At 43.8% G+C, this 18190-nt stretch overlaps 2 non-coding genes across 2 annotated transcripts; both read left to right on the top strand.

Annotated features, from left to right (window-relative positions):
• The first annotated feature begins 8492 nt into the window (after positions 1-8492).
• On the top strand, positions 8493-10416 carry LOC143266178 (small subunit ribosomal RNA). Its single transcript, XR_013041253.1, has one exon. It is a non-coding gene; the product is annotated as a small subunit ribosomal RNA (ribosomal RNA).
• Positions 10417-12385: 1969 nt separating this feature from the next.
• Positions 12386-12540, top strand: LOC143266169 (5.8S ribosomal RNA). Its single transcript, XR_013041248.1, has one exon. It is a non-coding gene; the product is annotated as a 5.8S ribosomal RNA (ribosomal RNA).
• The last annotated feature ends 5650 nt before the right edge of the window (positions 12541-18190 follow it).

Genomic DNA, 18190 nt, shown 5'->3' with positions numbered 1-18190 from the left:
GGTGATCGGTGGGTTGGTGGATCGAGGCTCGTTTTAGTAGACATCAATTTTTTTTTCTTTCAATTTATACCTGCTTTAATTTTAAGCATAGCATTTATAAAATCTGCACTAATAAAGAGTTATTTTTATTTTTTAAATAGAAAATACATATTCTTTTATTTGTAGGAATTGAGGAAAAGGTTGAGCATAAAAATAACATTAAATGTTGTATGCGCTGTATTATTACATGTTCCCTTTATTAATTATTCCCTACCATGGCATAAGCTAGGATGATATTCATCATAAAAACATTTAAAACAATAATTCATACGGCACCTTGCGCAGACTATAAACGAAGCATTTGTACAAGCACACGTTTTTTTAAGAACGTCGTTCGGAAAACAAACTTCATTCACATTCATAAATACTTCTCTGTTGTCGCAGAGTTTTGACGCAAACCATGCGTACTGTAACATGTTTTTAAATATTTCGGAGGATAACTGGTGATGTACAATTGAATGAATTTTGATACAGTCTTCCCTTGTATTTATTTCCCGTTTTTGTTGCACTAAATATGAACAATTCTGCAACCGTTTTATTAAATTTTTTATTTGTCTATAAAAATAGACATCACACGGTTGTACAAGGGGAGTACATTTTGGCGGTATGACTTTTATGGTACATGTTGTCATACCCTCGTTATCTTGGAATATTTCGTCATACATTGACGGGTTAGTTTGTCCCCCCCCAAGAGTCTATTAATAAAAGAAATTTTTCATCTTGTACATACGGTTTTAAACAATTATTTAAAAAGTCCTGATATATGGTAGTAGTTAATTTTCCGGATTTTGAACATCTCACAATCACATTTTGAAATTTCGATGAATATTCGTTAACTAATTTCTGAATACGCGGGCCAAAAACGCCAGTTACCTCTTGCAGACAGACAAAAACACAAGGTAGTAATTTTCCTGATAACGTTAGGGCGTACTGCGCTGTGTACGTATGTGAGACTTTGTTCATATTTTGTCTCTGCACAATAACTGTTTTCGATCCTCGGTTAGCGAGGGTTCTGTCAAACGTGGACTGATACTGACAACCTGTTTGATCCGTGTTTATAATAAAATCAAATTTATATTTGGGTATAATTGCACGCACTTGTTTTCGAAAGTTTTCTGCCGAAGCCACTATTTCTTCCATTGTCGCATTTTCACTTTGCGAAACATATTTTGTGATTCTTCGTTGCCGGATACCATGTTTCTTTTTAAACGAAATCACCCATGAATCGGACGCTTTGAAATCAAAATTATCAAATTGACTTGCAGCAGCTAAAGCCCACTGCTGCAAGTTTCTGGTAGTTACTTGCTGGTAATTGTTCCGCGCTTCTTCAAAACGATCATATGTCCATGAATCAATCACGGCATATTTGTCGAATGTGGTCCCACCACTTTTAATATGTGATTCCCACTTTGACAAATCTTCCATGCGTTTTAAGCGGGAGCACCCTTTTTTATGGAGGGTTTTTAAGGTCCAATTTGGATGAGCTTTTGTAATATTCACTACTTCAATTTTATATTCTAATGGTACATACTCCGATTTTGTTTTCTTCTCGTTTGGACAATACTCTTCATCAGATGAACTGGATTGAACTTCAAGCACGTCCTCCTCGTCGAGCTCATCCTTCATGAAGAGTTCGTTACATTCTATAATTTTCATCTCACCTAGCATTTGACAGGTGCGACGGTAAATTTCTTCGCCCATGATAATGGCCTCGTGGTTGATAACTCCTGAAGAACTAGCTGCTACCATGTCGTTTTCAGCAAGAAGATGCTCATAGTACGTTACAGCGTCCTTTAATTGAGATTTTGCCACATCATGGCACACATTTTTTTCCATACACTCCGAATCTTCTGCCGTCGATGGGCCTTGCACATCAACAAAATCTGCGCCTGACATTGTAATTTCACTTCGAAATTGATGCTACGATAGTGTAGGATTTTAAATATAATAAAATATATTTATGAAAATATAATAGCTCCTTTCACAAACGCTTTCTTCTCAACAACGCTATGACTCTGCTCCAATTTTTTAAACAAAACACATGAGGATTCATGCCACGCGGGAGCGCCTTCTCCTCCGCGATAATCCTCATGTGTTTTGTTTAAAAAATTGGAGCAGAGTCATAGCGTTGTTGAGAAGAAAGCGTTTGTGAAAGGAGCTATTATATTTTCATAAATATATTTTATTATATTTAAAATCCTACACTATCGTAGCATCAATTTCGAAGTGAAATTACAATGTCAGGCGCAGATTTTGTTGATGTGCAAGGCCCATCGACGGCAGAAGATTCGGAGTGTATGGAAAAAAATGTGTGCCATGATGTGGCAAAATCTCAATTAAAGGACGCTGTAACGTACTATGAGCATCTTCTTGCTGAAAACGACATGGTAGCAGCTAGTTCTTCAGGAGTTATCAACCACGAGGCCATTATCATGGGCGAAGAAATTTACCGTCGCACCTGTCAAATGCTAGGTGAGATGAAAATTATAGAATGTAACGAACTCTTCATGAAGGATGAGCTCGACGAGGAGGACGTGCTTGAAGTTCAATCCAGTTCATCTGATGAAGAGTATTGTCCAAACGAGAAGAAAACAAAATCGGAGTATATACCATTAGAATATAAAATTGAAGTAGTGAATATTACAAAAGCTCATCCAAATTGGACCTTAAAAACCCTCCATAAAAAAGGGTGCTCCCGCTTAAAACGCATGGAAGATTTGTCAAAGTGGGAATCACATATTAAAAGTGGTGGGACCACATTCGACAAATATGCCGTGATTGATTCATGGACATATGATCGTTTTGAAGAAGCGCGGAACAATTACCAGCAAGTAACTACCAGAAACTTGCAGCAGTGGGCTTTAGCTGCTGCAAGTCAATTTGATAATTTTGATTTCAAAGCGTCCGATTCATGGGTGATTTCGTTTAAAAAGAAACATGGTATCCGGCAACGAAGAATCACAAAATATGTTTCGCAAAGTGAAAATGCGACAATGGAAGAAATAGTGGCTTCGGCAGAAAACTTTCGAAAACAAGTGCGTGCAATTATACCCAAATATAAATTTGATTTTATTATAAACACGGATCAAACAGGTTGTCAGTATCAGTCCACGTTTGACAGAACCCTCGCTAACCGAGGATCGAAAACAGTTATTGTGCAGAGACAAAATATGAACAAAGTCTCACATACGTACACAGCGCAGTACGCCCTAACGTTATCAGGAAAATTACTACCTTGTGTTTTTGTCTGTCTGCAAGAGGTAACTGGCGTTTTTGGCCCGCGTATTCAGAAATTAGTTAACGAATATTCATCGAAATTTCAAAATGTGATTGTGAGATGTTCAAAATCCGGAAAATTAACTACTACCATATATCAGGACTTTTTAAATAATTGTTTAAAACCGTATGTACAAGATGAAAAATTTCTTTTATTAATAGACTCTTGGGGGGGGACAAACTAACCCGTCAATGTATGACGAAATATTCCAAGATAACGAGGGTATGACAACATGTACCATAAAAGTCATACCGCCAAAATGTACTCCCCTTGTACAACCGTGTGATGTCTATTTTTATAGACAAATAAAAAATTTAATAAAACGGTTGCAGAATTGTTCATATTTAGTGCAACAAAAACGGGAAATAAATACAAGGGAAGACTGTATCAAAATTCATTCAATTGTACATCACCAGTTATCCTCCGAAATATTTAAAAACATGTTACAGTACGCATGGTTTGCGTCAAAACTCTGCGACAACAGAGAAGTATTTATGAATGTGAATGAAGTTTGTTTTCCGAACGACGTTCTTAAAAAAACGTGTGCTTGTACAAATGCTTCGTTTATAGTCTGCGCAAGGTGCCGTATGAATTATTGTTTTAAATGTTTTTATGATGAATATCATCCTAGCTTATGCCATGGTAGGGAATAATTAATAAAGGGAACATGTAATAATACAGCGCATACAACATTTAATGTTATTTTTATGCTCAACCTTTTCCTCAATTCCTACAAATAAAAGAATATGTATTTTCTATTTAAAAAATAAAAATAACTCTTTATTAGTGCAGATTTTATAAATGCTATGCTTAAAATTAAAGCAGGTATAAATTGAAAGAAAAAAAAATTGATGTCTACTAAAACGAGCCTCGATCCACCAACCCACCGATCACCAGTCTTTGGCGTTACGCTTTGAGCCATTCTGTTGTACGAATATCCGTTAACGCGAACTCTTTATGAACGAGTAAGACAATTTTCCAATGCGATTTTCTCGGAAAATCTTGAGTAGTGCGCGCTACTACTTTACCCAATTATGTTTACATACGTGATCTTTAAACAGTGCAAGTTTCAGGAAAATCCGTTTTCCGTCGACCCTGATGTCCCCTTGTTAGAGCGAAGTCGAATGTACCGGTGACGGGACTTAGAGCGAAAACGAAAGGTAGCTCAACGAACCGACTGCACGGAACGATTTATTATTAATAACTTCCTCATTTATGAATCCAAACGTGCCAAAACCATATAGGAGTACTAAGAATACACTACTGTAACAGGTCTGATCATTATTTTAATGTGTTATCAGTCATCGTTTCACCGAACCGACTATGCGGAACGATTTATTATTAATAACTTCCTCATTTATGAATCCGAACGTGCCAAAACCATATAGGAGTACTAAGAATACACTGCTCTAACAGGTCTGATCATTATTTTAATGGGTTATCAGTCATCGTTTCGAGTGATGTCCACTTGGACGCCGACCGATTGGACGCGTCCCGATTGGACGGTCCCGATTCGACGCGTTCCAATTCGAGGCGGTGCCGATTGGACGCGTTCCAATTCTAAGCAGAGCGTATAGAACATAACCTAACCAAATTTAACAGCTTCGAATTGGGACGCGTCCAATCGGCACCGCTTCGAATTGGAACGCGTCGAATCGGGACCGTCCAATCGGGACGCGTCCAATCGGTCGGCGTCCAAGTGGGACACCCCCCATTGTTACGGCCAGGGGTGTCCAGTGAAATAATATGCTATTTCACTCGCCTCGCTGACTGTATCTTTTAATTATTTCGCTCAGCTTTTGGGTTAGCGTAGCTCGCCGGCTTACGTCGTGGCCCTGGGTCCCGTGGAATCAGCTGTCGTTGGAGACGTTGAAGTATTTCTATGTCCTCGTCGTAGCTGTTAGGCTCGTCTTGCGTGATTTATCACGGAAGCTCGGAGGTTGCGATAGTATAATTCAAGTCGTGCAGGTATTAAAGATTGAAGACAACAGTATAATTATATAATTGTATATTCTCCAATAATAAACCCTCAAGTGTATATAGGTAGATATGTGTATTGTTCCTTTATAATATATTCTTATGCTTACTCGCTCGACGAAATGGGTAGTCGTTTACGACTCCCTAGGAATCAGGCTGGGCTGATGTGATACTGGATGACTGGACGGGCCTCAGGCAGGACTACCTAGCACTGAGGTTACCGGTATGCAGACTAGGGCGGACTGGCGCCAACTGACTCTGCGTGATAAGGAATGAGCTGGGTTTTATAGTGGTTGAGGACAAAGGAAATCATTCTAGAAGGTTCTGGCTGATGTAAGAGGATGTTATGGCTAGGTGTCGATAAGGATATTCTGATTAGTTTATCTTGAAGGGTATTTGTAAGACGAGATGTAGGAGTTGTCGTGAAAGGATGTTATGGTCTGTTGTCGATAAGGGTATCATGATTAATTTGGTTAGAGGATGTTTATGAGTTGGATTATCGGGAGGATGTTTCTGGGATTGAGTTCGAGGAAAGGACTTATCTTGTGGGAAAGGAATGTCGAGCGGTTCCGACGCTACTTGCTTACATATTGTTCCCTATCTCTATATGATTAACTATGGTTAAACATGGCGTGAATAACGTCTTACGGCTAAGGTTACATACATGTCTTATATTCTGTGGTTACATACGTATCTTATATTCTATGGCTACATACGTGTCTTATATTCTATGGTTACATTCATATCTTATATTCTATGGCTACATACGTGTCTTATATTCTATGTCAACGTCGGAGGCCCGACGTCACACGGACTCGGCACCGAACCGACTATGCGGAGTGATTTTTGCTCAATTTTTTGAAAAAATATAAATATTTTCTCGATTCTTGTATGATATTTGTACGTATATTGTTGTTTGTTACTCGTTTATTACGTTAGAAATTCGTTTGATATTTATTTTGGCGAAAAAAAGAAAAAAAATTTTTTTTCGATTAATTTTGTCATTAAATTTCGTAAAATGATTGTTAAAACATCGTCCGTATACTTTTTAGCGTGTTTGACAACTTTTTGAAAAATCGATTTTTTCGCGCTAAGTTTTGCCTCACTTTCGAATTGGCACGTTCGGATCGCGCGTTAGCATCGTAAGCGCCCGTGCGTAACGGTCGGCGTCGCCGACCATCCGGCCGACCGTTCGGTACCTATAAGGAGACGTCCGGTCCGATCGTACCAGACGGAACAGAGTCGGGCGCGTGGCTATTCTATGACCTCGGTTGAGAACTAGTCCACCGCTCCTCGTGCGTAACTTCGTGTTGCCTCGACTGTTCGTGTTCTCGGTATCGATGCAGGATTTTCTCCACACTGCATTGTCGCGTGTCGGCGTCTAAGACCAAATGGCACATATGCGACGAACCTTTAACATGAGGCTGGTGACTCGTATGCACTTTGGTGTGTACGTTGTACTGACTCAAGCGGCACAGGCTACTAAAAATAAAAGGGATAGAAGAAAACCGACCGTCCTGAAACGGGCCAAAAAAGGTTTTATAAAATTATATTAAAAATGAATTAGATAGTGGTGTTGAACGAACTTGTTCGTTACAACGCCTTCAGGCGAGAGGCTAAAAAATTGTGAAACGGAATATTTATTCCGAAATTCAGAAATGATATTACGTCCCATTAATGTTTTGTGCGTCTCGAACGCCTAAATATTTTCTCGATGCGCGAGAAAACTTCTACTTCGCGGAGAGTTTTTCGGTACGATGAAGTAAAATATTAAATAAATGCTTCACTATACGTACAGCGCAGAGATATTGAAACGAAATAATATGTAACTATGACTCGTAAAAACGGTTTCTGAAATGGAAACTTCTTCCAAAGTGAAGAGTTTTCGGTACGGGTGATTTCTCGATATTACATCGAGTTTTCGCTTATACGTACAAAAAAAATATTATTATGGTGTATCGTAACTTTGACACGAAATTTTGAGAGAGAGAAAATAAAAATTTGGGTGGATTGGTAAGAATCGATGTGCCCAGCGCGAGCTAAAATTCTCTGTGTACGTGCTTGCTCCGATTCGTTTTTTTCGAACAGCATGTCCGTTGTACGCGCTATCACGGTACGTTCAGCACGCCACTGTACGCGCTAACCTTTATCGGTGTGTCTTAAATAAAATACCAAAGAGAGTGAAAGGAGAGAGAATAGAGAGTGTTTGGAGGAACAAAAATTTAATATGACTGAAACACATGAGAGAAGAACCAAATAAAAAAAGGGAACGTTTAAGCTGATATTGGTTCATTACAAAAAAATGGTATTTATGACAAAGGCGAAAGAACACCGATATTGTGGAGGTTCAATACGAGCGTGTGTGGTTTACGTGCTTATACCGTTTCGATGCAAAGCGTGAAATGAAAAGCGGTGTTACGTGCTTCCAAAATTTTTCAACGAGAAATCTTTCTGGCACGAAAGGATTTGCATTTTTACGCGCTTTATCGATACAAAATAAGAGAAGAGACCCCGTGGAGGAACGAAACGTTTATATCGACACGGTTTCGGTTCGTTTCGACGAACAGCATGTCCGCTGTACGCGCCATAGCGTATTGTCCAGCGTTCTTCGCTATACGCGCTATTTCGGTGTTGTGTCGTTAAACGAAATATTGTATATCAAAGACTTATATAACTTCACGTAATATAAATAATATTACGAACCACAAAAGGAAAGTGGCAAAAAGAGATCTGCAAATTGGTTCGTGTACGAAAAGTTGTACAAAAATAATCCTAAACGAAAAGGGAACGTTTAAGCTGAAAAACTGAAATAAACGAACACAACGTCCAGCGTGCTTGTTACGCGCTTACACCGAAAGGGGATCGATTAATTCGTTCCGAGCGTGTGCGGTTTACGCGCTTCTTACGTTTCGACAACCGGCGGGAAAGCGGTGTTGTACGTGCTTTCAAAACTTTCTTGAACCGGAGAATATTATTCTTCGGCATTACTACGTCGATATGCGTTTCTTCGAATCTCCGGCATTGAGGTGTGGAGGATTCGTAATAAAATCGAAACGAGAGAGAGAGAAAAGGAGGAGGAGAATTGTGAGTCCTAACGTCGATCGGTCGTTGTTAAATTGTAAAGGCGCCGTCGAACGTAGAAAGACCCAATTTGATGTTAAATAAAATTGGCTTAAGAAAATGAAATAATTCTTTAAGCTCCCTGGTTGATCCTGCCAGTAGTCATATGCTTGTCTCAAAGATTAAGCCATGCATGTCTAAGTACATACCGAATTAAGGTGAAACCGCGAATGGCTCATTAAATCAGTTTTGGTTTCTTAGATCGTACAACAATTTACTTGGATAACTGTGGTAATTCTAGAGCTAATACATGCAAACCAGAATTCCACCCAGAGATGGGAGGAATGCTTTTATTAGATCAAAACCAATCGATGTGGCGGACGGTTCATCCGTCTTCCCATCGTCGGCTATGATGACTCTGAATAACTTTGTGCTGATCGTACGGTCTTCTAGCACCGACGACGGATCTTTCAAATGTCTGCCTTATCAACTGTCGATGGTAGGTTTTACGCCTACCATGGTTGTAACGGGTAACGGGGAATCAGGGTTCGATTCCGGAGAGGGAGCCTGAGAAACGGCTACCACATCCAAGGAAGGCAGCAGGCGCGCAAATTACCCACTCCCGGCACGGGGAGGTAGTGACGAAAAATAACGATACGGGACTCATCCGAGGCCCCGTAATCGGAATGAGTACACTTTAAATCCTTTAACGAGGATCCATTGGAGGGCAAGTCTGGTGCCAGCAGCCGCGGTAACTCCAGCTCCAATAGCGTATATTAAAGTTGTTGCGGTTAGAAAGCTCGTAGTTGAATCTGTGTGTCGCAGTGTCGGTTCACCGCTCGCGGTGTTTAACTGGCATTATGCGATACGTCCTACCGATGGGTTTAGCTTCTCCTCGGAGTTGCGGCCCAAGTTAAATATCCCATCGCGGTGCTCTTCGCTGAGTGTCGAGGTGGGCCGGTACGTTTACTTTGAACAAATTAGAGTGCTTGAAGCAGGCTATCTTCGCCTGAATATTCTGTGCATGGAATAATGGAATAGGACCTCGGTTCTATTTTGTTGGTTTTCGGAACCCCGAGGTAATGATTAATAGGGACAGATGGGGGCATTCGTATTGCGACGTCAGAGGTGAAATTCTTGGATCGTCACAAGACGGACAGAAGCGAAAGCATTTGCCAAAAATGTTTTCATTAATCAAGAACGAAAGTTAGAGGTTCGAAGGCGATCAGATACCGCCCTAGTTCTAACCATAAACGATGCCAGCTAGCGATCCGCCGAAGTTCCTCCGATGACTCGGCGGGCAGCTTCCGGGAAACCAAAGCTTTTGGGTTCCGGGGGAAGTATGGTTGCAAAGCTGAAACTTAAAGGAATTGACGGAAGGGCACCACCAGGAGTGGAGCCTGCGGCTTAATTTGACTCAACACGGGAGATCTCCCCGGACACCGGAAGGATTGACAGATTGATAGCTCTTTCTTGATTCGGTGGGTGGTGGTGCATGGCCGTTCTTAGTCGGTGGAGCGAATTGTCTGGTTAATTCCGATAACGAACGAGACTCTAGCCTGTTAAATAGACGTAAATTATGGTATCTCGAAGGCCCCCGACTTCGGTCGGTGTGGTTTTTACTACCAACGTACAAACAAATCTTCTTAGAGGGACAAGCGGCTTCTAGTCGCACGAGATTGAGCAATAATAGGTCTGTGATGCCCTTAGATGTTCTGGGCCGCACGCGCGCTACACTGAAGGAATCAACGTGTTTTCCCTGGCCGAAAGGTCCGGGTAACCCGCTGAACCTCCTTCGTGCTAGGGATTGGGGCTTGAAATTATTCCCCATGAACGAGGAATTCCCAGTAAACGCGAGTCATAAGCTCGCGTTGATTACGTCCCTGCCTTTTGTACACACCGCCCGTCGCTACTGATTGAATGATTTAGTGAGGTTTTCGGACTGGTGCGCGGCAACGTCTAGGCATTGCCGATGTTACCGGAAAGATGACCAAACTTGATTATTTAGAGGAAGTAAAAGTCGTAACAAGGTTTCCGTAGGTGAACCTGCGGAAGGATCATTAACGAAAGTTTAAACAAACTTACAAAGTTTGAAAGAGAGAAAACTCTATCACTACGTGAGCTCTCTTGACATTAAAACACATGATACGCAAAGACACGAAACACATGATAATAATATACAGTACGTGCCAAAGAAAAACTTGACAAAATCTATGACTCTCAATATGAATACACGCAAAAACTGTGAAAAGCAGCCAAAAGTATATGACTATAAACACATGATACGCAAAAATGAGGATGAAAAGTGCAGCTCCTCGCGTATATAAACAAATATAATATATGGGCCGTACACAACAAAAATGCGTATAAACGAGCCACGATAGATGATTGAGAGAGAAAGGAAGAGAAATATTTGAAGGTAGTAGCAAACAAACGAAAAAAAAAACAGATACCAAAAATGTTAAATGACAATTCGTCGTTACGGCAGTCGTGATGCGGAGAGATAATTACGGCTACGTGTAGGAGGTCGCTTTGGTTCTCATCGTCGATACTCCCGTCCGTATTTCGTATCCGCCGACGCGTTTCGTACGAACAAGCGCTAACGTTAAATAAAGTTAAAAAATGAGAGAGCAACGCCGTTTCATGTCGAACGCTGTAAATAGGAAGAACGAAAGTTTACCGACGAAAGAAAATCGAGAGTTTCTTCTCTATTTTCTCGGCTCTTCTTTCCGTAGCGTATAAGAAAGGTTTCGAATCTCCCGGGACGTCGTTTACTTCTTATTAACGGGTACCGCACGATCCTCCGATAAATACAAAAAGTCGTCGTAACAAGAATGTTCAGCTTGAACACGAAGGAAAATCCGAACATTCTCATATAAAAATATATCTATACATAAATGAATCTGTCGCGTATTTTACCGGCAGAAGGTTCGTTATGTAAAATGGATCGTATGCATGGTGTACCCGTTCGTTGCGACGTCTGAGTTAAAAGGAGGAGAGAATCAAAATTGTTAAAAAGATACGCGCCAGGAAAGCGAGAGATTTCGGAGAAGTAAGAAGAGGTGAAGGTTATATAAGAATCTCGAAATATTCTTATCGGACTTTCCTTTCTATAATTTTTATTCTTGATTCGTGTTGCGTACACTCTGTCGACCCGTGTGAAAACACGAGAGAGAATATAAAGAAATATTTTGGGACGTTTGGTAACGAAATGCATCGGTTTGCGAAAAAAAATGGTTAAATTTCTTGTTTTTTTTTTTCGCCCGCTTCGTGAGAGACTCTCATTTTATTTTCTTTCTCTCTATAATTTTTGTCTTTGGACAAAGGGAACACCCCCTTTTAGCCTCTCTCTATTTCGTGTTAAACGAGAAACGAAATTTAGAGTTGTGACACGGAGGCTTTCACGCGGGGGGTGTCTGGGTAACCGATGGAAATCGAACCACGAAACCGCTTCGACGAACGAAGTCGCAGCTTCACGAGAGTCCGCCTGCTTACGACGGACGATATGGTAACGTATCGCTTACGGACCGGCTGAGAAGCGAAAACGATAGCGTAGTCTCCTTCGTTGGTAGACCGATCTGACGCCGGCCATGGAGTCTGTATCGAATCTCGCGATACCGCCAAGACGTCCAATATATGTAATCAGTGAACAGGAGACTCTGTGTTACGCGCGACAGCGCGTTTCGTATTTTCCACGGTTTTTGAATGACTTTACCACCCGGAACGGACTGAAAACTCGCCGCACGAAGAGAAATGCGCCACAGAGCGTTGTTTCATCGGCGGTTCTTTAGTTTTAATACGGACCTTTACCCGTCCATGGACGTTATCGTGTCGTCTTAATCAATCAGCTTGGGTAAATCTGTGAACAGAGCTATGACGGGACGACGTCCGAATACCGATACTCGATCTTGCGCTTGGATTGGAGTTAGTATTCTATGGACAATCGAACGAATTTATAAACCAGGTTAAATCACGTACATACTGGTTTTCAGACGCTGAGTTGTTAAATTTGAACAAAAATTTTTATACGATTACCCTGAACGGTGGATCACTTGGCTCGTGGGTCGATGAAGAACGCAGCTAATTGCGCGTCAACGTGTGAACTGCAGGACACATGAACATCGACATTTCGAACGCACATTGCGGTCCACGGATACAATCCCTGGACCACGCCTGGCTGAGGGTCGTTTATATAACTAAAGACTGCTTGCGTTTGCCTTTAGCAGCAAAAGGTTTTCTCTTCATTGTTAAATTTTTTTTCGGCCCCGCTCGTCGTTCGACTAGATAAAACGAAAAACTGTTAAACGCCGAAAAGTCGAACGTTTCGGAGCGGGATCCGATGGTCGAACGCGAGAGAGAGAACAACTTGCGAAATTGGCGAAAACGTACGAGCGATGGTTGGACATTTCGTCGGCGTTTGACGCGGAGAATGTTAAATGGAACGTTCGTGTGTCGCCCTCTCTTTGCTAGTGTTCATTTTTTTCACAGGCGACAGAAGAACATTTTCGTGTATCTCGCAATTCCTAGTTTTAGGGTCTTCTCGGCGGAATGCGCTTATCTCGGCTTGCGTGAGTCGTGGTTTCTAGTTAAACCCCTAAAAGAGACCATATACGACCGCCCGTGAAAGAGCGCTCCCGAGTCGAAAACACCTAACTACAGAAGGATATTTAGACGAGAGAGAAAATGATTCTTCGCCCTGCGAGAGAATTGTTAGACACCAATTGAAGAAAGCAAGCCGAGAGTTAGAGCGTGTTTACGGCGTTTCTCCGCGCTCGCGACGTTGTCTGAAATTATTGTCGAATTTTTTTTCGACGGTGCGAAAGTTTATACAACGAGGAGAAAAGTTAAAAATAAACGTGCGACGGAAGCTCTTTTACGGTTAAATTATTACGAGATCGTAGCTTCGCCACGTTTTTCTAACATTTACAAGCGCAGATCGCTTCGTTGTCGTTGAGTAGAAGCGGAAGACCGCGCGATCCCAATACGGGTTCCGGTCGACCAGTCCTCGAAGTGCATAATTGTGCCGGACGGACGTTGAAAAACCCGGACCGATTGAACGATAAACGCATATTTGGTGATCGTCTTGCGAGAGTCTCCCTTCATTGTTGTTCGTGTGTTAAATTTCTTTTATCGAACAACGGTCGAACGCAAATGAACAATGACATTTACACCGAAGATCGATCTCGAAACGCTTTTGTTCCTCCTTTTGTGCGCTCGTGGTTTCATCGAACGATATATACACGACGAAGGTGTACCACGCACGTTAAAAATGGGATTTTTTTTTCCTTTAACCCTTTATTCTCTGGACCATGATAAGTCACCGATGGTTTACATGGCTGTCTCTAGCATTCTCGCCCTTTTCTTGGGACTTTGCGTCGGAACGCGACAGCAAAAGAAAAAACGTATCGGACGATGCGTCTTTACGGTTTATCGACCGTCGAGTGTATATTTGAACGTAAATATGTAACGGTATATGTATCCTTTAGGGGACAAAAGAAACATGAAACGATCGTGTGCGAGAGCGCGCCGAGGGTAAGAAGAAAAGGTCCGACCTTTATCTCCTCGTTGTCGTAGTCTCTCCTCGTCGTTTGTTTTAACGCGCCCTGGATAGATAAAAAGATATATCCGATTATATATATACATATATACTCCGACGCGAGTCGAGAACAAACGGACGTCGTCGTCGTCGTTTTTTTTGTCGTTGTTCCGCCTGCCCGAATATGCGGCGTTTTAAGTGCCTTTTTTCTTTTGTCGAACCAAAGAGAGAGGAGACACCGAGCTTTCATTTTGGCTCGTACGTACCTTCGAGTAGTCGACGATCGTGTTGATCCGAAAAGAGAAAAATAGTTGGTTATCGAACGATACAAGGAAAAAATCGAACGACATAATACCTGTGCGTCGTTGGTATTAATATACCTTTCGTATTACGTGTCGAAACCCCGAAAAGAGCGTACAGTTTGTGTATAACGTTGAAAAGAAATAATAAAATTTCGACGACCTCAGAGCAGGCGAGATTACCCGCTGAATTTAAGCATATTAATAAGCGGAGGAAAAGAAACTAACAAGGATTTCCTTAGTAGCGGCGAGCGAACAGGAATGAGCCCAGCACTGAATCCCGCGGTTAACGCCGCTGGGAAATGTAGTGTTCAGGAGGATCCGTTTATCCCGAGACATCGAATCGCGTCCAAGTCCATCTTGAATGGGGCCACTTACCCATAGAGGGTGCCAGGCCCGTAGTGACCGGTACGCGTCTCTGGTGGATCTCTCCTTAGAGTCGGGTTGTTTGAGAGTGCAGCCCTAAGTGGTGGTAAACTCCATCTAAGGCTAAATATGACCACGAGACCGATAGCGAACAAGTACCGTGAGGGAAAGTTGAAAAGAACTTTGAAGAGAGAGATCAAGAGTACGTGAAACCGTTCGGGGGTAAACCCGAGAAACCCAAAAGATCGAATGGGGAGATTCATCGTCAACGAAGCTGGCTCCCGTGTTGGTGCGATAGTGCCCCGGATGGTCCCGTTACGGCGGGTTTCCCATCGGCGTGGGCACACCACCCGCGGCGAATGTTCCGGCTATGTAGTCGTGCACTTCTCCCCTAGTAGAACGTTGCGACCCGTTGCGTGTCGGTCTAAGGCCCGAGGCGAAGACTGTCCGTCGCTTTTAGCGTACGATGACAGCCCCTTGGATGCCCGGCCGACTGCGCGACGGTACTCAGACGGTATCGGGCCGCAAAATTCTCGAACGCACTGCGTCCAGGACCGCCGCAAGCTCGTTCCAGTCTAGATACCGGATGTACGGACTTAGCACCGTAACCGGGCCTGGCGGGCTGTTGGCAGGCGGAGTCCTTGGACTAGCCAAACTTTGAATTACCGGTCGGCGACGCTATTGCTTTGGGTACTCTCGGGACCCGTCTTGAAACACGGACCAAGGAGTCTAACATGTACACGAGTCATTGGGATTTGATAAACCTAAAGGTGAAATGAAAGTGAAAGTCGTCCGTGAAGTCGACTAAGGGGGGATGGGCCTCGTTACGATTAGGCCTCGCACTCCCGGGGCGTCTCGTTCTCATTGCGAGAAGAGGCGCACCTAGACCGTACACGTTGGGACCCGAAAGATGGTGAACTATGCCTGGTCAGGACGAAGTCAGGGGAAACCCTGATGGAGGTCCGTAGCGATTCTGACGTGCAAATCGATCGTCGGAACTGGGTATAGGGGCGCAAGACTAATCGAACCATCTAGTAGCTGGTTCCCTCCGAAATGACCTCAACCTATTCTCAAACTTTAAATGGGTGAGACCTCTGGCGTGCTTGAATTTTCATGAAGCCACGAGATTTAAATTGATAAAATTTTTCTTGGATCAGAGTGCCAAGTGGGCCAATTTTGGTAAGCAGAACTGGCGCTGTGGGATGAACCAAACGCAGAGTTAAGGCGCCTAAGTCGACGCTTATGGGATACCATGAAAGGCGTTGGTTTCTTAAGACAGCAGGACGGTGGCCATGGAAGTCGGAATACGCTAAGGAGTGTGTAACAACTCACCTGCCGAAGCAACTAGCCCTGAAAATGGATGGCGCTGATGCGTCGCGCCTATACTCCGCCGTCAACGGCAAGTGCGCAGGAACGGTATTCAGTTCCCGTTCTCCATGAAGCCTTGACGAGTAGGAGGGTCGCGGCGGTGTGCGCAGAAGGGTCTGGGCGTGAGCCTGCCTGGAGCCGCCGTCGGTGCAGATCTTGGTGGTAGTAGCAAATACTCCAGCGAGGACCTGCAGGACTGACGTGGAGAAGGGTTTCGTGTTGTTCGAGCAACGGTTGAAATGTTTTGGTACGCGCGTTCTGTCTCGCTCGCTCGTCAGCTCGCGCGACTGCTGAGCCTCGTGGCGAGGGTGACGCGGTGGGGCGGAAGTAGCCTCCAACGATATATGTTTTGTCCCGCGACGGTTAACGCTCTCTTGTTGTTCCGAATTGTTAGAAGCAACTTCGGCAAACGAAACGATACCTTTTTCGCTTTTGAGATATTCTCACGATCACGAACAGTAAAACGTACTGCTTCGGAGTCTTTTCTTTCGTATTTAATAAGTTATAGAGTTAAGTTAAAAAAGACATTTGATTTGTGTGTGTGTCGTGCGATTATATTTAATATTTTGACCAATGTATAGTTCTTTTTTGTTTAAAATATAAGTTTACTCTTCCGTCGGAAGTCCGGCAAAAAACTAGCGTTTATTTCCTCGGGAACAATATCCAACTCTAGGCGATTTTCGTCAAGAGCGATATTGCCTCAACAGTGTGAACAGCCGTTGCACACGAGTCGGTCGATCCTAAGCCCTAAGAGAAATCTAATGTTGATGAGGTGTCCCAAAATTCACGCTTTTCGAACGCAAATGACAAACATACGTACGCTCGCACGCACGTACGCGCGCAAAAGGCAAAAAATGTTAAAGAGAGAAAAAAATTGCAGTTAAATAACAATTTACGTCGCCGTTGTTTCGTGTTTGTGTCCTGATCCACCGCTCGAACATGATCATTTTTATTGATAAATTGACAAAAACGTTAACCGCCGAAAAAGAATGGTCGCGGTTCGGATCGATGGATACTTCGCGTTCGACGTGATGCGACGTTGTCGAACGCCTGAAAGCGATTTTTTTTCTATTTCTTGCTTGTTTAAATCTTACAAACTATCGAACGCAAGTCGTGTCGTCGTTGCGTCGCAGATGCGTCGTTGTTTATATAATTTTGCGTGATTTGGGAAGAAACACACCCATCGGGCGAAAGGGAATCCGGTTCCTATTCCGGAACCCGGCAGCGGAACCGCATACCAATCGGGCCCTCGTAAGAGTGTTCGTCGGGGTAACCCAAAATGACCTGGAGACGCCGTCGGGAGATCTGGGAAGAGGTATCTTTTCTGTATAAGCGTTCGAATTCCCTGGAAACCTCTAGCAGGGAGATAGGGTTTGGAACGCGAAGAGCACCGCAGTTGCGGCGGTGTCTGGATCGTCCCCTCGGACCTTGAAAATCCAGGAGAGGGCCACGTGGAGGTATCGCGCCGGTTCGTACCAATATCCGCAGCAGGTCTCCAAGGTGAAGAGTCTCTAGTCGATAGATTAATGTAGGTAAGGTAAGTCGGCAAATTGGATCTGTAACTTCGGAATAAGCATTGGCTCTGAGGAGCGGGGCGTGTCGGGCTTGGTCGGGAAGTTGGCCAGGCTGACGTGCCGGGCCTGGGCGGGGTGAACGGTGGCGACTTCGTGTCGCGTCTCGGAATCCGAGCTCGGGACTCGGGAAGCTGGTGTCTCATAGCCAGTTTCATGGAAGCCGGGGCCTACAGGGTAAACGCTGCACCGCACGGCGTTACTCTTAAAGCTCCCGTGCGGATGCGTCCGATCCCACATCCGTGGGCAAAGGGCGGTCGTCGGGAGCAAATGATGTGCGGTAAAGGATCGCGTAAGCGTCTTCAGCGGTTACCCATCAAACGTGACGGGAGGAATCTTGTCGACATGGGTTACTTAGGGGAGGGGGAGCCCCGGCTGGCGGCTTCAGTCGCCCCCTCATCTGGCGTCAGTCTCTAAGGGGCAGCGTAGAGTACTAGGTGACATGGTGGGGCTTGTTTGCCATTCTGCGAGCACGCTCTTAAGTATGGGAGGGGGGGTTCCCAAGGACCTCTGTCCCCGCCGCACGCATCGAGATGCGATTGTGTGGTTCGTTGAGCGAACCACGTCGCCGACGTGCGGTCTGTGCTGCCTGCGGACCATCCAGGCAAAATCCAGAGCATAGTAGCGCCGCTGAGCTGCCTACGTTCGAGGTCTGGGATTGTCCGGGCGATCGCGGGACGACCCCTTGGGAGGAGCA

Source organism: Megachile rotundata, unplaced genomic scaffold (genome assembly GCF_050947335.1).
Source record: "Megachile rotundata isolate GNS110a unplaced genomic scaffold, iyMegRotu1 scaffold0057, whole genome shotgun sequence".
Lineage (NCBI taxonomy): Eukaryota > Metazoa > Arthropoda > Insecta > Hymenoptera > Megachilidae > Megachile > Megachile rotundata.
Note: the sequence above shows the minus strand (reverse complement) of the source record. Positions and strands in the feature narration are given on the sequence as shown.